Source organism: Cupressus sempervirens, chromosome 2 (assembly GCF_028749045.1).
Source record: "Cupressus sempervirens isolate cs-2001-9-10 chromosome 2, ASM2874904v1, whole genome shotgun sequence".
In the NCBI taxonomy this organism is placed as follows: Eukaryota; Viridiplantae; Streptophyta; class Pinopsida; order Cupressales; family Cupressaceae; genus Cupressus; species Cupressus sempervirens.
This window is the reverse complement of record NC_143119.1, coordinates 563135369-563157562: the sequence shown is the minus strand read 5'-3', so window position 1 is coordinate 563157562 and position 22194 is coordinate 563135369. Positions and strand designations below refer to the sequence as shown.

General features: G+C 52.8%; 1 long non-coding RNA gene across 1 annotated transcript in view; it reads right to left on the bottom strand.

The window, feature by feature from the left end:
- Positions 1 to 3726: 3726 nt before the first annotated feature.
- LOC149574242 (uncharacterized) overlaps positions 3727 to 22194 on the bottom strand; it is a 35434-nt gene continuing 16966 nt past the window's right edge. The window contains exon 2 of the long non-coding RNA XR_016360086.1: positions 3727 to 5364. This is a non-coding gene — a long non-coding RNA (uncharacterized LOC149574242). The remainder of the gene's footprint in view (positions 5365 to 22194) is intronic.

The window sequence follows — 22194 nt, the reverse complement described above, 5'->3', positions numbered from 1 at the left end:
TTTTTTATGAGGTCGGCAGAGGAGCAAAAGATCGTCATCGGTTAGGAGATGTGAGTTCATGGAGCCGAGGGACTGAAATGGTCATCGAGCTCATCCGATCAACTGGATGAATTTCACCTTGAAGGGGCCCAATCCAAAAGTTCCGGAGGTCATCTCCTGGAACTCTCGAGAACAAGGCCCATCATATACATGCAAACTCTGCTACTGCGCAAACATAGGTTGCAATTAAAGAGAAATTGCGAGGCCGTCACAATGGCCCGAGGCCAATGGCTCCGACTAAGTCAATTTTCTCTTGCAATCACCATGCCGCCGTTCACAGAGAGATCTCCCCATTCACTTGTGACGCGACGCACAATTCCAAGGTCTAGACGCGAGACCGCCCTTGAAAGAAAGACCACTTTCCAAGACATCCCCCGATGACACATTGGAACGTCAACCGCTGTCGAACCACTCCCAATGTTGTGCCGATCGAGTTGGCACAGAGGCGACCTTAGGGAGCTCCCGCGTAGCAATCGGGATGTGCTTTCGTGCCCGTCTCTCACAAAAACCAATGTTAGCTGTGGACAAATTTGGAATCCAAGGGCTCGCATCCATCGTCGGCACTGGGTCTATATATTCAAAGGCCACGGAGAGGTTCCGATAAGAGAAGCTCCCCTGCTCGCTCGCACAAACATATCCCAAATTCTAGACACAAGCTCCCGCCCTTAGCATCGCTCTCCAGATCACCGCAATGACACATTGGAACGACAACCGCTGTCGAACAACTCCCGAAATTGTGGCAATGGAGTGAGAAAGAAGAGCAACTTTGGGGAGCCGCGCATAGCAAACGGGCTGTGCTGCTGCTGCTTCATTCCGCTCTTTATATAGATCCGAAATCGTTGATTTCGTTTGGAATCCGAGGCTGCATTCGTCCTTGCTCAAACAAGCAATGGCTCTTCTAATCGAATGGCCACGGGGAGCTTCCGATAACAAAGGCTCCCTTGTCACTCGTGATGCGCAGGCCAACTGCTAGATGACGGGTCGCCCTTCAGATCGCTGCCCAGGCAACCACCACAACGGCACCATTGGAACGACAACCGCTGCCGAACCGTTATGAAAATTTTGTGCCAAAGAAGTTGTTGCGTAGAGAACGACTCTGGGGAGAGAGCCCTCGCATAGCAAAATCGGGATGGCTTCACGGCCCTCCCAATAGAAACGATGCTGGTGCCAATATTCCAAAAATCCGAATAACGTGTCTTTCGCGAACACCAGCACTGATTTCTATTGGGGAGGGTCGCCGAGAACTTTTGTTATCAAAGCTCCCATTGTAAGCCACGATAGGCACACAAAAAATTGCTAGAGCCCCAAGCACCCACCTCATGGCTAGACAAGGGCTCGCCATTAGTAGATCAACTTCGAAATCGCTGAACAGACGCGCTGTGGAATGGCAACCGCTGCCAAGCCTCTTCCGTAATTGCGCCGGTCGAGTGATCGAAGAAGGTGATCTAAGAGAGAGTCCAAGGCTAGGGATTCGTTGGGTGATTCGCGCCGATAGCACAAAATTATGCAATACCCGAGCAACACCGGACGGAGGTGCTAGACGAGGGCTCCCGTTTTAGATCGAGTTTTAAAATCACCGAGTAGACGCGGTGAGGGCTAGCAACCGCTGCCAAACCTTTTTCCGAAATTGCGCCAGCTGAGTGACAAGAAAACATGATCTAAAGGAGAGTCAGGGAATAGCACCCTCGAGGGTGGGCTTCATGCCCCTCTAATTGATTCAACGTCGGCGTCCACCGTTTCAAAATCCGACATATCCATCCGCCCTGACAGCGGCGTTGAATCAATGAGGGGGGCACGGGAGAGGCTCGCGGCAACCACCTCTCCCCTTGTAGCCGCGATAGGCACGCAAAAAGTTTTGCTAGAGCGCCAAGCACCCACCTCATGGCTAGAGACAAGGGCTCGCCATTAGATCAACTTCGAAATCGCTGAACAGACGCGCTGTAGAATGGCAACCGCTGCCAAGTCTCTTCCGTAGTTGCGTCGGTCGAGTGATCGAAGAAGGTGATCTAAGAGAGGGTCCAAGCGTAGGCATTCGTTGGGAGATTCGCGCCGATGGCATAAAAACTTATGCAATACCCGAGCAACACCGGACGGAGGTGCTAGACGAGGGCTCCCGTTTTAGATCGAGTTTTAAAATCACCGAGTAGACGCGGCGAGGGGCTGGCAACCGCTGCCAAACCTTTTTCCGAAATTGCGGCAGCTGAGTGGCAAGAAAACATGATCTAAAGGAGAGTCCAGGAATAGCACCCTCGAGGGTGGGCTTCATGCCCCTCTAACTGATTCAACGTCGGCGTCCACCGTTTCAAAGTCCGACATATCCATCCGCCCTGACAGCGGCGTTGAATCAGTGAGGGGGGCACGGGAGAGGCTCGCGGCAACCACCTCTCCCCTTGTAGCCGCGATAGGCACGCAAAAAAATTTTGCTAGAGCGCCAAGCACCCACCTCATGGCTAGAGACAAGGGCTCGCCATTAGATCAGCTTCGAAATCGCTGAACAGACGCGCTGTAGAATGGCAACCGCTGCCAAGTCTCTTCCGCAGTTGCGTCGGTCGAGTGATCGAAGAAGGTGATCTAAGAGAGGGTCCAAGCGTAGGCATTCGTTGGGGGATTCGCGCCGATGGCATAAGTTTCTGCAATACCCGAGCAACACCGGACGGAGGTGCTAGACGAGGGCTCCCGTTTTAGATCGAGTTTTAAAATCACCAAGTAGACGCGGTGAGGGCTGGCAACTGCTGCCAAACCTTTTTCCGAAATTGCGCCAGCTGAGTGACAAGAAAACATGATCTGAAGGAGAGTCCAGGAATAGCACCCTCGAGGGTGGGCTTCATGCCCCTCTAATTGATTCAACGTCGGCGTCCACCGTTTCAAAATCCGACATATCCATCCGCCCTGACAGCGGCGTTGAATCAATGAGGGGGGCACGGGAGAGGCTCGCGGCAACCACCTCTCCCCTTGTAGCCGCGATAGGCACGCAAAAAATTTTGCTAGAGCGCCAAGCACCCACCTCATGGCTAGAGACAAGGGCTCACCATTAGATCAACTTCGAAATCGCTGAACAGACGCGCTGTAGAATGGCAACCGCTGCCAAGTCTCTTCCGTAGTTGCGTCGGTCGAGTGATCGAAGAAGGTGATCTAAGAGAGGGTCCAAGCGTGTAGGCATTCGTTGGGGGATTCGCGCCGATGGCATAAATTTATGCAATACCCGAGCAACACCGGACGGAGGTGCTAGACGAGGGCTCCCGTTTTAGATCGAGTTTTAAAATCACCAAGTAGACGCGGTGAGGGCTGGCAACCGCTGCCAAACCTTTTTCCGAAATTGCGCCAGCTGAGTGACAAGAAAACATGATCTAAAGGTGAGTCCAGGAATAGCACCCTCGAGGGTGGGCTTCATGCCCCTCTAATTGATTCAACGTCGGCGTCCACCGTTTCACAATCCGACATATCCATCCGCCCTGACAGCGGCGTTGAATCAATGAGGGGGGCACGGGAGAGGCTCGCGGCAACCACCTCTCCCCTTGTAGCCGCGATAGGCACGCAAAAAATTTTGCTAGAGCGCCAAGCACCCACCTCATGGCTAGAGACAAGGGCTCGCCATTAGATCAACTTCGAAATCGCTGAACAGACGCGCTGTAGAATGGCAACCGCTGCCAAGTCTCTTCCGTGGTTGCGTCGGTCGAGTGATCGAAGAAGGTGATCTAAGAGAGGGTCCAAGCGTAGGCATTCGTTGGGGGATTCGCGCCGTCGGCATAATTTTTTGCAATACCCGAGCAACACCGGACGGAGGTGCTAGGCGAGGGCTCCCGTTTTAGATCGAGTTTTAAAATCACCAAGTAGACGCGGTGAGGGATGGCAACCGCTGCCAAACCTTTTTCCGAAATTGCGCCAGCTGAGTGAGAAGAAAACATGATCTAAAGGAGAGTCTAGGAATAGCACATCCAGGGTGGGCTTCATGCCCCTCTAATTGATTCAACGTCGGCGTCCACCGTTTCAAAATCCGACATATCCATCCGCCTTGACACCGGCGTTGAATCAATGAGAGGGGCACGGGAGAGGCTCGCGGCAACCACCTCTCCTATATAAGCTATTAGTGCGAGGCTCGCTCTGCATTAGAAATTAGCGAACACACCGACATCCGCCTTGAAAATCCGAATCCTTTAAAATTCCTACCAAACAGCCATTCACGACCCAATTTTTTATGGGGTCGGCAGAGGAGCAAAAGATTGTCATCGGTTACGAGATGTGAGTTCATGGAGCCGAGGGACTGAAATGGTCATCGAGCTCATCCGATCAACTGGATGAATTTCACCTTGAAGGGGCCCAATCCAAAAGTTCCGGAGGTCATCTCCTGGAACTCTCGAGAACAAGGCCCATCTTACATGCAAACTCTGCTACTGCGCAAACATAGGTTGCAATTAAAGAGAAATTGCGAGGCCGTCACAATGGCCCGAGGCCAATGGCTCCGACTAAGTCAATTTTCTCTTGCAATCACCATGCCGCTGTTCACAGAGAGATCTCCCCATTCACTTGTGACGCGACGCACAATCCAAGTGCTAGACGCGAGCTCGCCCTTGAAAGAAAGACCACTTTCCAAGACATCCCCCATTCACTTGTGACGCGACGCACAACCCAAGTGCTAGACGCGAGCTCGCCCTTGAAAGAAAGACCACTTTCCAAGACATCCCCCGATGACACATTGGAACGACAACCGCTGTCGAACCATTCCCAATGTTGTGCCGATCGAGTTGGCACAGAGGCGACCTCAGGGAGCTCCCGCGTAGCAATCGGGATGTGCTTTCATACCCATCTCTCACAAAAACCAATCTTAGCTGTGAACAAATTTCGCCGCAATGACACCATTGGAACGACGACCGCTGTCGAACAACTCCCGCATTTGTGCCCCGATGGAGTGAGAAAGAATAGCAACTTTGGGGAGCCGCGCATCGCAAACGGGCTGCTGCTTCATTCCGCTCTTATATATAGAGATCCGATGTCGTTGATTTCGTTTGGAATCCGAGGCTGCATTCGTCCTTGCTCACACAAGCAATGGCTCTTCTCATCGAGAATGGCCACGGGGAGCTTCCGATCACAAAGGCTCCCTTGTCACTCGTGACGCGCAGCCCAACTGCTTTCCGAAATTGCGCCAGCTGAGTGACAAGAAAACATGATCTAAAGGAGAGTCGAGGAATAGCACCTCGAGGGTGGGCTTCATGCCCCTCCAATTGATTCAACGTCGGCGTCCACCGTTTCAAAATCCGACATTTCCATCCGCCTTGACACCGCCGTTGAATCAATGAGAGGGGCACGGGAGAGGTTCGCGGCAACAACCTCTCCTATATAAGCTATTAGTGCGAGGCTCGCTCTCCATTAGAAATTAGCGAACACGCCGACATCCGCCATAAAAATCCAAATCGTTGAAAATTCTGACCAAACAGCCATCCACGACCCAATTTATTATGAGGTCGTCTAAGGAGCAAAAGATTGTCATCGGTTAGGAGATGTGAATTCATGGAGCCAAGGGGGACTGAAATGGTCATCGAGCTCATCCGATCAACTGGATGAATTTCACCTTGAAGGGGCCCAATCCAAAAGTTCCGGAGGTCATCTCCTGGAACTCTCAAGAACAAGGACCGTCTTACTTGCAAACTCTGCTACTGCGCAAACATAGGTTGCAATTAAAGAGAAATTGCCAAGCCATCACAGTGGCCCGAGGCCAATGCTCCGACTAAGTCAAATTTTCTCTTGCAATCACCATGCCGCCGTTCACAGAGAGATCTCCCCATTCACTTGCGACGCGACGCACAATCCAAGTGATAGACGCGAGCTCGCCCTTGAAAGGCCAGCCCACTTTCCGAGACATCCCCCGATGACACATTGGAACGACAACCGCTGTCGAACCATTCCCAATGTTCTGCCGATCGAGTTGGCACAGAGGCGACCTTAGGGAGCTCCCGCGTAGCAATCGGGATGTGCTTTCGTACCCATCTCTCACAAAAACCAATCTTAGCTGTGAACAAATTTAGAATCCAAGGCTCGTATCCATCGATATCGTCGGCACTGGGTCTATATATTCAAAGGCCACGGAGAGGTTCCGATAAGAGAAGCTCCCCTGCTCGCTCGCACAAACATCCCAAATGCTAGACACAAGCTCCCGCCCTTAGCATCGCTCTCCAGATCGCCGCAATGACACATTGGAACGACAACCGCTGTCGAACAACTCCCGAATTTGTGCCGATGGAGTGAGAAAGACGAGCAACTTTGGGGAGCCGCGCATGGCAAACGGGCTGCTGCTTCATTCCGCTCTTATATATAGATCCAATGTCGTTGATTTCCTTTGGAATCCGAGGCTGCATTCGTCCTTGCTCACACAAGCAATGGCTCTTCTCATCGAATGGTCACGGGGAGCTTCCGATTACAAAGGCTCCCTTGTCACCCGTGATGCGCAGCCCAACTGCTAGACGACGGCTCGCCCTTCAGATCGCTGCCCAGGCAACCACCACAACGGCACCATTGGAACGACAACCGCTGCCGAACCATTCCGAAATTTTTTTGCCAAAGAAGTTGTTGCAAAGAGAACGACTCTGGGGAGAGAGCCCTCGCATAGCAAAATCGGGATGGCTTCATGGCAGCTGGATGGGATTTGAATTCATGGAGCCAAGGGAGTGAAATGGTCATCGAGCTCATCCGATCAACTGGATGAATTTCACCTTGAAGGGGCCCAATCCAAAAGTTTCGGAGGTCATCTCCTGGAACTGTCAAGAACAAAGGCCAATCTTACATGCGAACTCTGCTACTGCGCAAACATAGCTTGCAATTATAGAGAAATTGCAAGGCCGTCACAATGGCCCGAGGCCAATGCTCCGACTACTAAGTCAATTTTCTCTTGCAATCACCATGCCGCCGTTCACAGAGAGATCTCCCCATTCACTTATGACGACACACAATCCAAGTGCTAGACGCGATCTCGCCCTTGGAAGGCCGCGTTCCAAGACATCCCGATGACACATTGGAACGACAACCGCTGTCGAACCATTCCCAATGTTGTGCCGATCGAGTTGGCACAGAGGCGATCTTAGGGAGCTCCCGCGAATCGATCGGGAAGTGCTTTCGTACCCATCTCTCACAAAAACCAATGTTAGCTGTGAACAATTTTATAATCCAAGGCTCGTATCCATCGATATCGTCGGCACTGGGTCTATATTCAAAGGCCACGGAGAGGTTCCGATAAGAGAAGCTCCCCTGCTCTCTTGCACAAACATCCCCAAATGCTAGGCGCAAGCTCCGGCCCTTAGCATCGCTCTCCAGATCACCGCAATGACACATTGGAACGACAACCGCTGTCGAACAACTCCCGAATTTGTGCCCATGGAGTGAGAAAGAAGAGCCAGATCGGGTCGACGAAAACGGCTAAGCCAGATCGGGTCGGCCAGCATGGCTCGGCCACCATTTTTCGCCGAGAGCTTTCGATATTAAAGCTCCCATGTAGCAGCGATAAGTACACCATGACAAAATTGCTAGAGCGCCGAGCACCCATAGCAAATTGCCATTATACCAAGCAACGCCCGGAGTGCTAGACAAGGGCTCACGTTTAGATCAAGTTTTAAAATCACCAAAAACACACGCCATGGATCGGCAACCGCTGCCTCACCTTTTCCAAAATTGAGTCATCGGAAAACATGATCTAAAGGAGAGCCGAGGAAAAGCACTGAGATCGCTTCATGCCCCTTTCATTCATTCAACATCAGCATACACCGTTTGAAAACCCAACAATCCGATCCGCCTAGACACCAATGTTGAATCAATGAAAGGGGCATGGGAGAGGCTCGCGGCAACAACCTCTCCTATATAAGCTATTAGTGCGAGGCTCGCTCTGCATTAGAAATCTGCGATAGCGCGGACAAAAACCTTAAAAATCCAATTCAATGAAAAATGTGACCAAACAGCCATCCACGACACCGTTTTTGGAGCTCGCCCAGATCGGCTCGGCCAGAATGGCTCGCCCAGATCGGCTCGGCCAGCATGGTGACTTGCTGACTCGGTGAGAGTACTTCGAACTGTCAAGAACAAAGGCCAATCTCACATGCAAACTCTGCTACTGCGCAAACATAGCTCGCAATTACAGAGAAATTGCAAGGCCGTCACAATGGCCCGAGGCCAATGCTCCGACTACTAAGTCGATTTTCTCTTGCAATCGCCATGCCGCCGTTCACAGAGAGATCTCCCCATTCACTTGTGACGACGCACAATCCAAGTGCTAGACGCGAGCTCGCCCTTGAAAGGCCGCGTTCCAAGACATCCCGATGACACATTGGAACGACAACCGCTGTCGAACCATTCCCAATGTTGTGCCGATCGAGTTGGCACAGAGGCGATCTTAGGGAACTCCCGCGTATCGATCGGGAAGTGCTTTCGTACCCATCTCTCACAAAAACCAATGTTAGCTGAACAATTTTATAATCCAAGGCTCGTATCCATCGATATCGTCGGCACTGGGTCTATATTCAAAGGCCACGGAGAGGTTCCGATAAGAGAAGCTCCCCTGCTCGCTTGCACAAACATCCCCAAATGCTAGACGCAAGCTCCCGCACTTAGCATCGCTCTCCAGATCACCGCAATGACACATTGGAACGACAACCGCTGTCGAACAACTCCCGAATTTGTGCCGATGGAGTGAGAAACGAGAGCCAGATCGGGTCGACGAATATGGCTAAGCCAGATCGGGTCCGCCAGCATGGCTCGGCCACCATTTTTCGCCGAGAGCTTTCGATATTAAAGCTCCCATGTAGCCGCGATACGTACACCATGACAAATTGCTAGAGCGCCGAGCACCCATAGCAAATTGCCATTATACCAAGCAACGCCGGAGTGCTAGACAAAGGCTCACGTTTAGATCAAGTTTTAAAACCACCAAAAACACACGCCATGGATCGGCAACCGCTGCCTCACCTTTTCCAAAATTGAGTCATCGGAAAACATGATCTAAAGGAGAGCCGAGGAAAAGCACTGAGATCGCTTCATGCCCCTTTCATTCATTCAACATCAGCATACACCGTTTGAAAACCCAACAATCCGATCCGCCTAGACACCAATGTTGAATCAATGAAAGGGGCATGGGAGAGGCTCGCGGCAACAACCTCTCCTATATAAGCTATTAGTGCGAGGCTCGCTCTGCATTAGAAATCTGCGACAGCGCGGACAACTCCCTTAAAAATCCAATTCAATGAAAAATGTGACCAAACAGCCATCCACGACACCGTTTTTGGAGCTCGCCCAGATCGGCTCGGCCAGAATGGCTCGCCCAGATCGGCTCGGCCAGCATGGTGACTTGCTGACTCGGTGAGAGTACTTCGAACTGTCAAGAACAAAGGCCAATCTCACATGCAAACTCTGCTACTGCGCAAACATAGCTCGCAATTACAGAGAAATTGCAAGGCCGTCACAATGGCCCGAGGCCAATGCTCCGACTACTAAGTCGATTTTCTCTTGCAATCGCCATGCCGCCGTTCACAGAGAGATCTCCCCATTCACTTGTGACGACGCACAATCCAAGTGCTAGACGCGAGCTCGCCCTTGAAAGGCCGCGTTCCAAGACATCCCGATGACACATTGGAACGACAACCGCTGTCGAACCATTCCCAATGTTGTGCCGATCGAGTTGGCACAGAGGCGATCTTAGGGAACTCCCGCGTATCGATCGGGAAGTGCTTTCGTACCCATCTCTCACAAAAACCAATGTTAGCTGAACAATTTTATAATCCAAGGCTCGTATCCATCGATATCATCGGCACTGGGTCTATATTCAAAGGCCACGGAGAGGTTCCGATAAGAGAAGCTCCCCTGCTCGCTTGCACAAACATCCCCAAATGCTAGACGCAAGCTCCCGCACTTAGCATCGCTCTCCAGATCACCGCAATGACACATTGGAACGACAACCGCTGTCGAACAACTCCCGAATTTGTGCCGATGGAGTGAGAAACGAGAGCCAGATCGGGTCGACGAAAACGGCTAAGCCAGATCGGGTCCGCCAGCATGGCTCGGCCACCATTTTTCGCCGAGAGCTTTCGATATTAAAGCTCCCATGTAGCCGCGATAAGTACACCATGACAAATTGCTAGAGCGCCGAGCACCCATAGCAAATTGCCATTATACCAAGCAACGCCGGAGTGCTAGACAAAGGCTCACGTTTAGATCAAGTTTTAAAACCACCAAAAACACACGCCATGGATCGGCAACCGCTGCCTCACCTTTTCCAAAATTGAGTCATCGGAAAACATGATCTAAAGGAGAGCCGAGGAAAAGCACTGAGATCGCTTCATGCCCCTTTCATTCATTCAACATCAGCATACACCGTTTGAAAACCCAACAATCCGATCCGCCTAGACACAAATGTTGAATCAATGAAAGGGGCATGGGAGAGGCTCGCGGCAACAACCTCTCCTATATAAGCTATTAGTGCGAGGCTCGCTCTGCATTAGAAATCTGCGACAGCGCGGACAACTCCCTTAAAAATCCAATTCAATGAAAAATGTGACCAAACAGCCATCCACGACACCGTTTTTGGAGCTCGCCCAGATCGGCTCGGCCAGAATGGCTCGCCCAGATCGGCTCGGCCAGCATGGCTCGCCCAGCCTTGGTGAGAGTACTTCGAACTGTCAAGAACAAAGGCCAATCTAACGTGCAAACTCTGCTACTGCGCAAACATAGGTTGCAATTATAGAGAAATTGCAAGGCCGTCACAATGGCCCGAGGCCAATGCTCCGACTACTAAGTCAATTTTCTCTTGCAATCGCCATGCCGCCGTTCACAGAGAGATCTCCCCAATCACTTGTGACGACGCACAATCCAAGTGCTAGACGCGAGCTCGCCCTTGAAAGGCTGCGTTCCAAGACATCCCGATGACACATTGGAACGACAACCGCTGTCGAACCATTCCCAATGTTGTGCCGATCGAGTTGGCACAGAGGCGACCAAACAGCCATCCACGACACCGTTTTTGGAGCTCGGCCAGATCGGCTCGGCCAGAACGGCTCGCCCAGATCGGCTCGGCCAGCATGGCTCGGCCAGAACGGCTCGCCCAGATTGGCTCGGCCATACCGGCTCGGCAAGAACGGCTCGCCCAGATCGGCTCGGCCAGCATGGCTCGGCCAGAACGGCTCGCCCAGATCGGCTCGGCAGGAATGGCTCGCCCAGATCGGCTCGGCCAGCATGGCTCGCCCAGCCTCGGTGAGAGTACTTGGAACCGTCAAGAACAAAGCCCAATCATACATGCAAACTCTGCTATGCGCAAACATAGGTTGCAATTATAGAGAAATTGCAAGGCCGTCACAATGGCCCGAGGCCAATGCTCCGACTACTAAGTCAATTTTCTCTTGCAATCGCCATGCCGCCGTTCACAAAGAGATCTCCCCATTCACTTGTGACGAAGCACAATCCAAGTGCTAGACGCGAGCTCGCCCTTGAAAGGCCGTGTTCCAAGACATCCCGATGACACATTGGAACGACAACCGCTGTCGAACCATTCCCAATGTTGTGCCGATCGAGTTGGCACAGAGGCGACCAAACAGCCATCCACGACACCGTTTTTGGAGCTCGGCCAGATCGGCTCGGCCAGCATGGCTCGGCCAGAACGGCTCGCCCAGATCGGCTCGCCCAGATCGGCTCGGCCAGAACGGCTCGCCCAGATCGGCTCGGCCAGCATGGCTCGGCCAGAACGGCTCGCCCAGATCGGCTCGCCCAGATCGGCTCGGCCAGAACGGCTCGCCCAGATCGGCTCGGCCAGCATGGCTCGGCCACAACGGCTCGCCCAGATCGGCTCGGCCAGAACGGGTCGCCCAGATCGGCTCGGCCAGAATGGCTTGCCCAGAACGGCTCGGCAGGATCGGGTCGGCCAGAATGGCTCGCCCAGATCGGCTCGGCCAGCATGGCTCGGCCAGAACGGCTCGGCCAGATCGGGACGATGACTTGATGAACGGACTTAGAGATTCGATTTGGTGGGCCGACCTGGCGGGGTGACTTGATGAACGCACTTGAAGGGTCGACTTGGTGGGGTGACTCTATGAACGGACCTAAAGAGTTGACTTTGTGAGAGTACTTGGCGGGGTGACTCGATGAAAGGACTTAAAGAGTCGACTTGGTGAGAGTACTTGGTGGGGCGACTTGATGAACGCACTTGAAGAATCGACTTGGTTAGAGTACTTGGTGGGGCGACTTGCTGAACGGACTCAAAGAGTCGACTTGGTGAGAGTACCTGGTGGCTCGACTTGATGAGCAGACTTAAAGAGTCAACTTGGTGAGAGTACTTGGCGGGGTGAACTGATGAACGAACATAAAGAGTCAGCTTGGTGGGAGTACTTGGTGGGCCGACCTGGTGGGGTGACTTTATGGACGGACTTAAAGAGTCGACTTGGTTAGATTACTTGTTCTGGTGACTTGATGAACGGACTTCGAGAGTCGACTTGGTGGGGTGACTTGATGAAAGGACTTAAACGGTCGACTTGGTGAGAGTACTTGGCGGGGCGACTTGATGAACGGACTTAAAGGGTCGACTTGATGAACGGACCTAAAGAGTTGACTTGGTGAGAGTACTTGGCGGGGTGAACTGATGAACGGACTTAAAGAGTCGACTTGGTGGGAGTACTCGGTGGGCCGACTTGATGAACGGACTTACAGAGTCGAATTGGTGAGAGTAGTTGTTCTGGTGACTTGATGAACGGACTTAAAGAGTCGGCTTGGCGGGGTGACTTGATGAAAGGACTTAAAGAGTCGACTTGGTGGGGTGACTCGATGAACGAACTTAGAGGGTCGACTTTGCGGGGTGACCTGATGAACGGACCTAAAGAGTTGACTTGGTGAGAGTACTCGGTGGGGTGACCTGATGAACAGACTTAGAGAGTCGACTTGGTGAGAGTCCTTGGTGGGCCGACCTGGTTGGGTGACTTCGTGAACTGACTTAAAGAGTCGACTTGGTGGGAGTACTTGGTGGGGTGACTTGATGAACGGACTTCAAGGGTCGACTTGGCGAGGTGACTTGATGAACGGTCGTAAAGAGTTGACTTGGTGAGAGTACTTGGTGTGGTGACTTGATGAAAAGACTTAAAGAGTCGAATTGGTGAGAGTACTTGGTGGGGTGACTTGATGAACGCACTTGAAGGGTCGACTTGGTGGGGTGACTTTATGAACGGACCTAAAGAGTTGACGTGGTGAGAGTGCTTGGTGGGGTGACTTGATGAACATAGTTAAAGAGTCGACTTGGTGAGAGTAGTTGGTCGGGTGACTTGATGAACGCACTCGAAGAATCGACTTGGTTAGAGTACTTGGTGGGGTGACTTGATGAACGGACTTAAAGATTCGACTTGGTGGGCCGACCTGGCGGGGTGACTTGATGAACGGACTTAGAGAGTCGACTTGGTGAGAGTACTTGGTGGGCCGACCTGGCCGGGTGACTTGATGAACAAACTTAAAGAGTCGACTTGGTGAGAGTACCCGGTGGGCTGACCTGGTCACGTGACTTGATGAACGGACTTAAAGAGTCGACTTGGTGGGCCGACTTGGCCGGGTGACTTGATGAACGAACTTAAAGGGTCGACTTGGTGGGTCGAACTAGCGGGGTGACTTGGTGAGAGTACTTGGTGGGCTGACCTGGCAGGGTGACTTGATGAACGAACTTAGAGAGTCGACTTTGTGAGAGTACTTGGTGGGTCGAACTGGCGGGGTGACTTGATGAACGAACTTAAAGAGTCGACCTGGTGAGAGAACTTGGTGGGCCGAGCTGGCGGGGTGAATTGATGAACGAACCTAAAGAGTCGACTTTGTGAGAGTACTTGGTGGGCCGACCTGGCGGGGTGAGTTGATGACCGAACTTAAAGGGTCGACTTGGTGAGAGTACTTGGTGGGCCGACCTGGCGGGGCGACTTGATGAACGAACTTAAGGAGTCGACTTGGTGAGAGTACTCGGTGGGGTGACCTGATGAACAAACCTAAAGAGTCGACCTGGTGAGAGTACTTGGTGGGCCGACCTGGCGGGGTGACTTGGTGAGCAAACTTAAAGAGTCGACTTGGTGAGAGTAGTTGGTGGGCTGACCTGGCGGGGTGACTTGATGAACGAACTTAAAGAGTCGACCTGGTGGGCCGACTTGGCAGAGTGACTTCATGAACGAACTTAAAGAGTCCACTCGGTGGGCCGACCTGGCGGGGTGACTTGATGAACGAACTTAAAGAGTCGACTTGGTGAGAGTAATTTGTGGGCTGACCTGGCGGGGTGACTTGATGAATGAACTTAAAGAGTCGACTTGGTGGGGTGACTTGATGAACGCACTTGAAGGGTCGACTTGGTGGGGTGACTCTATGAACGGACCTAAAGAGTTGACTTGGTGAGAGTACTTGGTGGGGTGACTCGATGAAAGGACTTAAAGAGTCGACTTGGTGAGAGTACTCGGTGGCTCGACTTTATGAGCAGACTTAAAGAGTCCACTTGGTGAGAGTGGGCCTAACGGGGCGATGTGGTGAGTGGGCCTAACGGGGCGAGTTGGTGGGGCGACTTGGCGAGTGGTATTAGAGAGCCGACGTGGTGAGGCGACTCGGCGAGTTGGTTCGTTGAGATGACATGGTGAGCTGACTTGGCGAGTCGACCCGGCGAGCGAACTTAAAGAGTCGACTTGGCAACGTACTCGAGTCGACTTGGTGAGGCGACCCGGCGAGCGGGCTCAAAGAGTCAACATGGTGAGGCGACTCATTGAGTCAACATGGTGAGGCGACTCATGGTGAGGAGCTATCCTTGAGGCGACTTGGTGGGCCTACTTGATTAGTCGACTTGGTGAGCCGACCTGACGAGCTGACACGGTGAGCGGGCTTAAAGAGGCGACGACTTGGTGGGGTAACTCGGCAAGCCAACTTATCGAGGCGAGATGGTGAGTCGACTTGGTGAGCTGACTTGGTGAGCGCACTTAAAGAGTCAACTTCGTGAGGTGACTCGGCGAGTTAGCCCGCTGATGCGACTTGGGCGGGCCGACCTGGCGAACGAACTTAAAGAGGCGACTTGGGCGGGCTGACCTGGCGAGCGAACTTAAAGAGTTGACTTGGCAACGCACTTGAACAACCGACTTGGTGAGCTGACATGGTGAGTGGGCTTAGAGAAGCAACTCGGCGGGGCGACTTGATGAACGGACTTAAAGGGTCGACTTGATGAACGGACCTAAAGAGTTGACTTGGTGAGAGTACTTGGCGGGGTGAACTGATGAACGGACTTAAAGAGTCGACTTGGTGGGAGTACTCGGTGGGCCGACTTGATGAACGGACTTACAGAGTCGACTTGGTGAGAGTAGTTGTTCTGGTGACTTGATGAACGGACTTAAAGAGTCGGCTTGGCGGGGTGACTTGATGAAAGGACTTAAAGAGTCGACTTGGTGGGGTGACTCGATGAACGAACTTAGAGGGTCGACTTTGCGGGGTGACCTGATGAACGGACCTAAAGAGTTGACTTGGTGAGAGTACTCGGTGGGGTGACCTGATGAACAGACTTAGAGAGTCGACTTGGTGAGAGTCCTTGGTGGGCCGACCTGGTTGGGTGACTTCGTGAACTGACTTAAAGAGTCGACTTGGTGGGAGTACTTGGTGGGGTGACTTGATGAACGGACTTCAAGGGTCGACTTGGCGAGGTGACTTGATGAACGGTCGTAAAGAGTTGACTTGGTGAGAGTACTTGGTGTGGTGACTTGATGAAAAGACTTAAAGAGTCGAATTGGTGAGAGTACTTGGTGGGGTGACTTGATGAACGCACTTGAAGGGTCGACTTGGTGGGGTGACTTTATGAACGGACCTAAAGAGTTGACGTGGTGAGAGTGCTTGGTGGGGTGACTTGATGAACATAGTTAAAGAGTCGACTTGGTGAGAGTAGTTGGTCGGGTGACTTGATGAACGCACTCGAAGAATCGACTTGGTTAGAGTACTTGGTGGGGTGACTTGATGAACGGACTTAAAGATTCGACTTGGTGGGCCGACCTGGCGGGGTGACTTGATGAACGGACTTAGAGAGTCGACTTGGTGAGAGTACTTGGTGGGCCGACCTGGCCGGGTGACTTGATGAACAAACTTAAAGAGTCGACTTGGTGAGAGTACCCGGTGGGCTGACCTGGTCACGTGACTTGATGAACGGACTTAAAGAGTCGACTTGGTGGGCCGACTTGGCCGGGTGACTTGATGAACGAACTTAAAGGGTCGACTTGGTGGGTCGAACTAGCGGGGTGACTTGGTGAGAGTACTTGGTGGGCTGACCTGGCAGGGTGACTTGATGAACGAACTTAGAGAGTCGACTTTGTGAGAGTACTTGGTGGGTCGAACTGGCGGGGTGACTTGATGAACGAACTTAAAGAGTCGACCTGGTGAGAGAACTTGGTGGGCCGAGCTGGCGGGGTGAATTGATGAACGAACCTAAAGAGTCGACTTTGTGAGAGTACTTGGTGGGCCGACCTGGCGGGGTGAGTTGATGACCGAACTTAAAGGGTCGACTTGGTGAGAGTACTTGGTGGGCCGACCTGGCGGGGCGACTTGATGAACGAACTTAAGGAGTCGACTTGGTGAGAGTACTCGGTGGGGTGACCTGATGAACAAACCTAAAGAGTCGACCTGGTGAGAGTACTTGGTGGGCCGACCTGGCGGGGTGACTTGGTGAGCAAACTTAAAGAGTCGACTTGGTGAGAGTAGTTGGTGGGCTGACCTGGCGGGGTGACTTGATGAACGAACTTAAAGAGTCGACCTGGTGGGCCGACTTGGCAGAGTGACTTCATGAACGAACTTAAAGAGTCCACTCGGTGGGCCGACCTGGCGGGGTGACTTGATGAACGAACTTAAAGAGTCGACTTGGTGAGAGTAATTTGTGGGCTGACCTGGCGGGGTGACTTGATGAATGAACTTAAAGAGTCGACTTGGTGGGGTGACTTGATGAACGCACTTGAAGGGTCGACTTGGTGGGGTGACTCTATGAACGGACCTAAAGAGTTGACTTGGTGATAGTACTTGGTGGGGTGACTCGATGAAAGGACTTAAAGAGTCGACTTGGTGAGAGTACTCGGTGGCTCGACTTTATGAGCAGACTTAAAGAGTCCACTTGGTGAGAGTGGGCCTAACGGGGCGATGTGGTGAGTGGGCCTAACGGGGCGAGTTGGTGGGGCGACTTGGCGAGTGGTATTAGAGAGCCGACGTGGTGAGGCGACTCGGCGAGTTGGTTCGTTGAGATGACATGGTGAGCTGACTTGGCGAGTCGACCCGGCGAGCGAACTTAAAGAGTCGACTTGGCAACGTACTCGAGTCGACTTGGTGAGGCGACCCGGCGAGCGGGCTCAAAGAGTCAACATGGTGAGGCGACTCATTGAGTCAACATGGTGAGGCGACTCATGGTGAGGAGCTATCCTTGAGGCGACTTGGTGGGCCTACTTGATTAGTCGACTTGGTGAGCCGACCTGACGAGCTGACACGGTGAGCGGGCTTAAAGAGGCGACGACTTGGTGGGGTAACTCGGCAAGCCAACTTATCGAGGCGAGATGGTGAGTCGACTTGGTGAGCTGACTTGGTGAGCGCACTTAAAGAGTCAACTTCGTGAGGTGACTCGGCGAGTTAGCCCGCTGATGCGACTTGGGCGGGCCGACCTGGCGAACGAACTTAAAGAGGCGACTTGGGCGGGCTGACCTGGCGAGCGAACTTAAAGAGTTGACTTGGCAACGCACTTGAACAACCGACTTGGTGAGCTGACATGGTGAGTGGGCTTAGAGAAGCAACTCGGCGGGGCGACTTGATGAACGGACTTAAAGGGTCGACTTGATGAACGGACCTAAAGAGTTGACTTGGTGAGAGTACTTGGCGGGGTGAACTGATGAACGGACTTAAAGAGTCGACTTGGTGGGAGTACTCGGTGGGCCGACTTGATGAACGGACTTACAGAGTCGACTTGGTGAGAGTAGTTGTTCTGGTGACTTGATGAACGGACTTAAAGAGTCGGCTTGGCGGGGTGACTTGATGAAAGGACTTAAAGAGTCGACTTGGTGGGGTGACTCGATGAACGAACTTAGAGGGTCGACTTTGCGGGGTGACCTGATGAACGGACCTAAAGAGTTGACTTGGTGAGAGTACTCGGTGGGGTGACCTGATGAACAGACTTAGAGAGTCGACTTGGTGAGAGTCCTTGGTGGGCCGACCTGGTTGGGTGACTTCGTGAACTGACTTAAAGAGTCGACTTGGTGGGAGTACTTGGTGGGGTGACTTGATGAACGGACTTCAAGGGTCGACTTGGCGAGGTGACTTGATGAACGGTCGTAAAGAGTTGACTTGGTGAGAGTACTTGGTGTGGTGACTTGATGAAAAGACTTAAAGAGTCGAATTGGTGAGAGTACTTGGTGGGGTGACTTGATGAACGCACTTGAAGGGTCGACTTGGTGGGGTGACTTTATGAACGGACCTAAAGAGTTGACGTGGTGAGAGTGCTTGGTGGGGTGACTTGATGAACATAGTTAAAGAGTCGACTTGGTGAGAGTAGTTGGTCGGGTGACTTGATGAACGCACTCGAAGAATCGACTTGGTTAGAGTACTTGGTGGGGTGACTTGATGAACGGACTTAAAGATTCGACTTGGTGGGCCGACCTGGCGGGGTGACTTGATGAACGGACTTAGAGAGTCGACTTGGTGAGAGTACTTGGTGGGCCGACCTGGCCGGGTGACTTGATGAACAAACTTAAAGAGTCGACTTGGTGAGAGTACCCGGTGGGCTGACCTGGTCACGTGACTTGATGAACGGACTTAAAGAGTCGACTTGGTGGGCCGACTTGGCCGGGTGACTTGATGAACGAACTTAAAGGGTCGACTTGGTGGGTCGAACTAGTGGGGTGACTTGGTGAGAGTACTTGGTGGGCTGACCTGGCAGGGTGACTTGATGAACGAACTTAGAGAGTCGACTTTGTGAGAGTACTTGGTGGGTCGAACTGGCGGGGTGACTTGATGAACGAACTTAAAGAGTCGACCTGGTGAGAGAACTTGGTGGGCCGAGCTGGCGGGGTGAATTGATGAACGAACCTAAAGAGTCGACTTTGTGAGAGTACTTGGTGGGCCGACCTGGCGGGGTGAGTTGATGACCGAACTTAAAGGGTCGACTTGGTGAGAGTACTTGGTGGGCCGACCTGGCGGGGCGACTTGATGAACGAACTTAAGGAGTCGACTTGGTGAGAGTACTCGGTGGGGTGACCTGATGAACAAACCTAAAGAGTCGACCTGGTGAGAGTACTTGGTGGGCCGACCTGGCGGGGTGACTTGGTGAGCAAACTTAAAGAGTCGACTTGGTGAGAGTAGTTGGTGGGCTGACCTGGCGGGGTGACTTGATGAACGAACTTAAAGAGTCGACCTGGTGGGCCGACTTGGCAGAGTGACTTCATGAACGAACTTAAAGAGTCCACTCGGTGGGCCGACCTGGCGGGGTGACTTGATGAACGAACTTAAAGAGTCGACTTGGTGAGAGTAATTTGTGGGCTGACCTGGCGGGGTGACTTGATGAATGAACTTAAAGAGTCGACTTGGTGGGGTGACTTGATGAACGCACTTGAAGGGTCGACTTGGTGGGGTGACTCTATGAACGGACCTAAAGAGTTGACTTGGTGAGAGTACTTGGTGGGGTGACTCGATGAAAGGACTTAAAGAGTCGACTTGGTGAGAGTACTCGGTGGCTCGACTTTATGAGCAGACTTAAAGAGTCCACTTGGTGAGAGTGGGCCTAACGGGGCGATGTGGTGAGTGGGCCTAACGGGGCGAGTTGGTGGGGCGACTTGGCGAGTGGTATTAGAGAGCCGACGTGGTGAGGCGACTCGGCGAGTTGGTTCGTTGAGATGACATGGTGAGCTGACTTGGCGAGTCGACCCGGCGAGCGAACTTAAAGAGTCGACTTGGCAACGTACTCGAGTCGACTTGGTGAGGCGACCCGGCGAGCGGGCTCAAAGAGTCAACATGGTGAGGCGACTCATTGAGTCAACATGGTGAGGCGACTCATGGTGAGGAGCTATCCTTGAGGCGACTTGGTGGGCCTACTTGATTAGTCGACTTGGTGAGCCGACCTGACGAGCTGACACGGTGAGCGGGCTTAAAGAGGCGACGACTTGGTGGGGTAACTCGGCAAGCCAACTTATCGAGGCGAGATGGTGAGTCGACTTGGTGAGCTGACTTGGTGAGCGCACTTAAAGAGTCAACTTCGTGAGGTGACTCGGCGAGTTAGCCCGCTGATGCGACTTGGGCGGGCCGACCTGGCGAACGAACTTAAAGAGGCGACTTGGGCGGGCTGACCTGGCGAGCGAACTTAAAGAGTTGACTTGGCAACGCACTTGAACAACCGACTTGGTGAGCTGACATGGTGAGTGGGCTTAGAGAAGCAACTCGGCGGGGCGACTTGATGAACGGACTTAAAGGGTCGACTTGATGAACGGACCTAAAGAGTTGACTTGGTGAGAGTACTTGGCGGGGTGAACTGATGAACGGACTTAAAGAGTCGACTTGGTGGGAGTACTCGGTGGGCCGACTTGATGAACGGACTTACAGAGTCGACTTGGTGAGAGTAGTTGTTCTGGTGACTTGATGAACGGACTTAAAGAGTCGGCTTGGCGGGGTGACTTGATGAAAGGACTTAAAGAGTCGACTTGGTGGGGTGACTCGATGAACGAACTTAGAGGGTCGACTTTGCGGGGTGACCTGATGAACGGACCTAAAGAGTTGACTTGGTGAGAGTACTCGGTGGGGTGACCTGATGAACAGACTTAGAGAGTCGACTTGGTGAGAGTCCTTGGTGGCTCGACTTTATGAGCAGACTTAAAGAGTCCACTTGGTGAGAGTGGGCCTAACGGGGCGATGTGGTGAGTGGGCCTAACGGGGCGAGTTGGTGGGGCGACTTGGCGAGTGGTATTAGAGAGCCGACGTGGTGAGGCGACTCGGCGAGTTGGTTCGTTGAGATGACATGGTGAGCTGACTTGGCGAGTCGACCTGGCGAGCGAACTTAAAGGGTCGACTTGGCAACGTACTCGAGTCGACTTGGTGAGGCGACCCGGCGAGCGGGCTCAAAGAGTCAACATGGTGAGGCGACTCATGGCGAGGAGCTATCCTTGAGGCGACTTGGTGGGCCTACTTGATTAGTCGACTTGGTGAGCCGACCTGACGAGCTGACACGGTGAGCGGGCTTAAAGAGGCGACGACTTGGTGGGGTAACTCGGCAAGCCAACTTATCGAGGCGAGATGGTGAGTCGACTTGGTGAGCTGACTTGGTGAGCGCACTTAAAGAGTCAACTTCGTGAGGTGACTCGGCGAGTTAGCCCGCGGATGCGACTTGGGCGGGCCGACCTGGCGAACGAACTTAAAGAGGCGACTTGGGCGGGCTGACCTGGTGAGCGAACTTAAAGAGTTGACTTGGCAACGTACTTGAACAATCGACTTGGTGAGCTGACATGGTGAGTGGGCTTAGAGAAGCAACTCGGCGGGGCGACTTGGCGAGCACACCTGCTGGGGCAAGGTGGTAAAACGACTAGGTGATTCGACTTGGTGAGCTGACTTAGGGAGCTGACTTGGTGAGCGAACTTAAGGGGTCGACTTGGTGAGGCAACCTGAATAGTCGACTCGGTGAGGTGACTTGGGGAGCCGACATGGTGAGCGGTCTTAAAGAAGAGGCGACCTGGTGGGGCAACCTGGTGAGGCGAGACGGTAAGTCATCTTGGTGAGCCGGCTTGACGAGCTGTGAGTGGACTTAAAGAGTCAATTCTTGATTTGGCAAAGACCACATGGTTAGATGACTTGGTGAGCCGACCTGGCTAGCAAAATTGGCAAGCAAACTTATAGAATCGACTTGCTGTCCCCAGCCAGGATCGCACGCCTGGGTCGACCCAACTTGGGTCGCCCGACTAGGTCAACCCATCTCCGTCGCCCCAGCCTCGGGCGACCCGACTGGGTCGACGAGGGGAAAAAAAAAAAAAAAAACAAAAAAAATCATGAGAGGCCCTGTACAGCGAAAAGCGCTAAATTTTGGGCATTACAAAAAAAAAAAAAAAAACAAGTTACCCGCTTTTGGATCACGCACAAGTTTCAGTTCACGTATTGCCGAGCCGACTCGAGGCGTTACGCCTAGCTAGCCGGATTCGAGGTAGGGTAGCC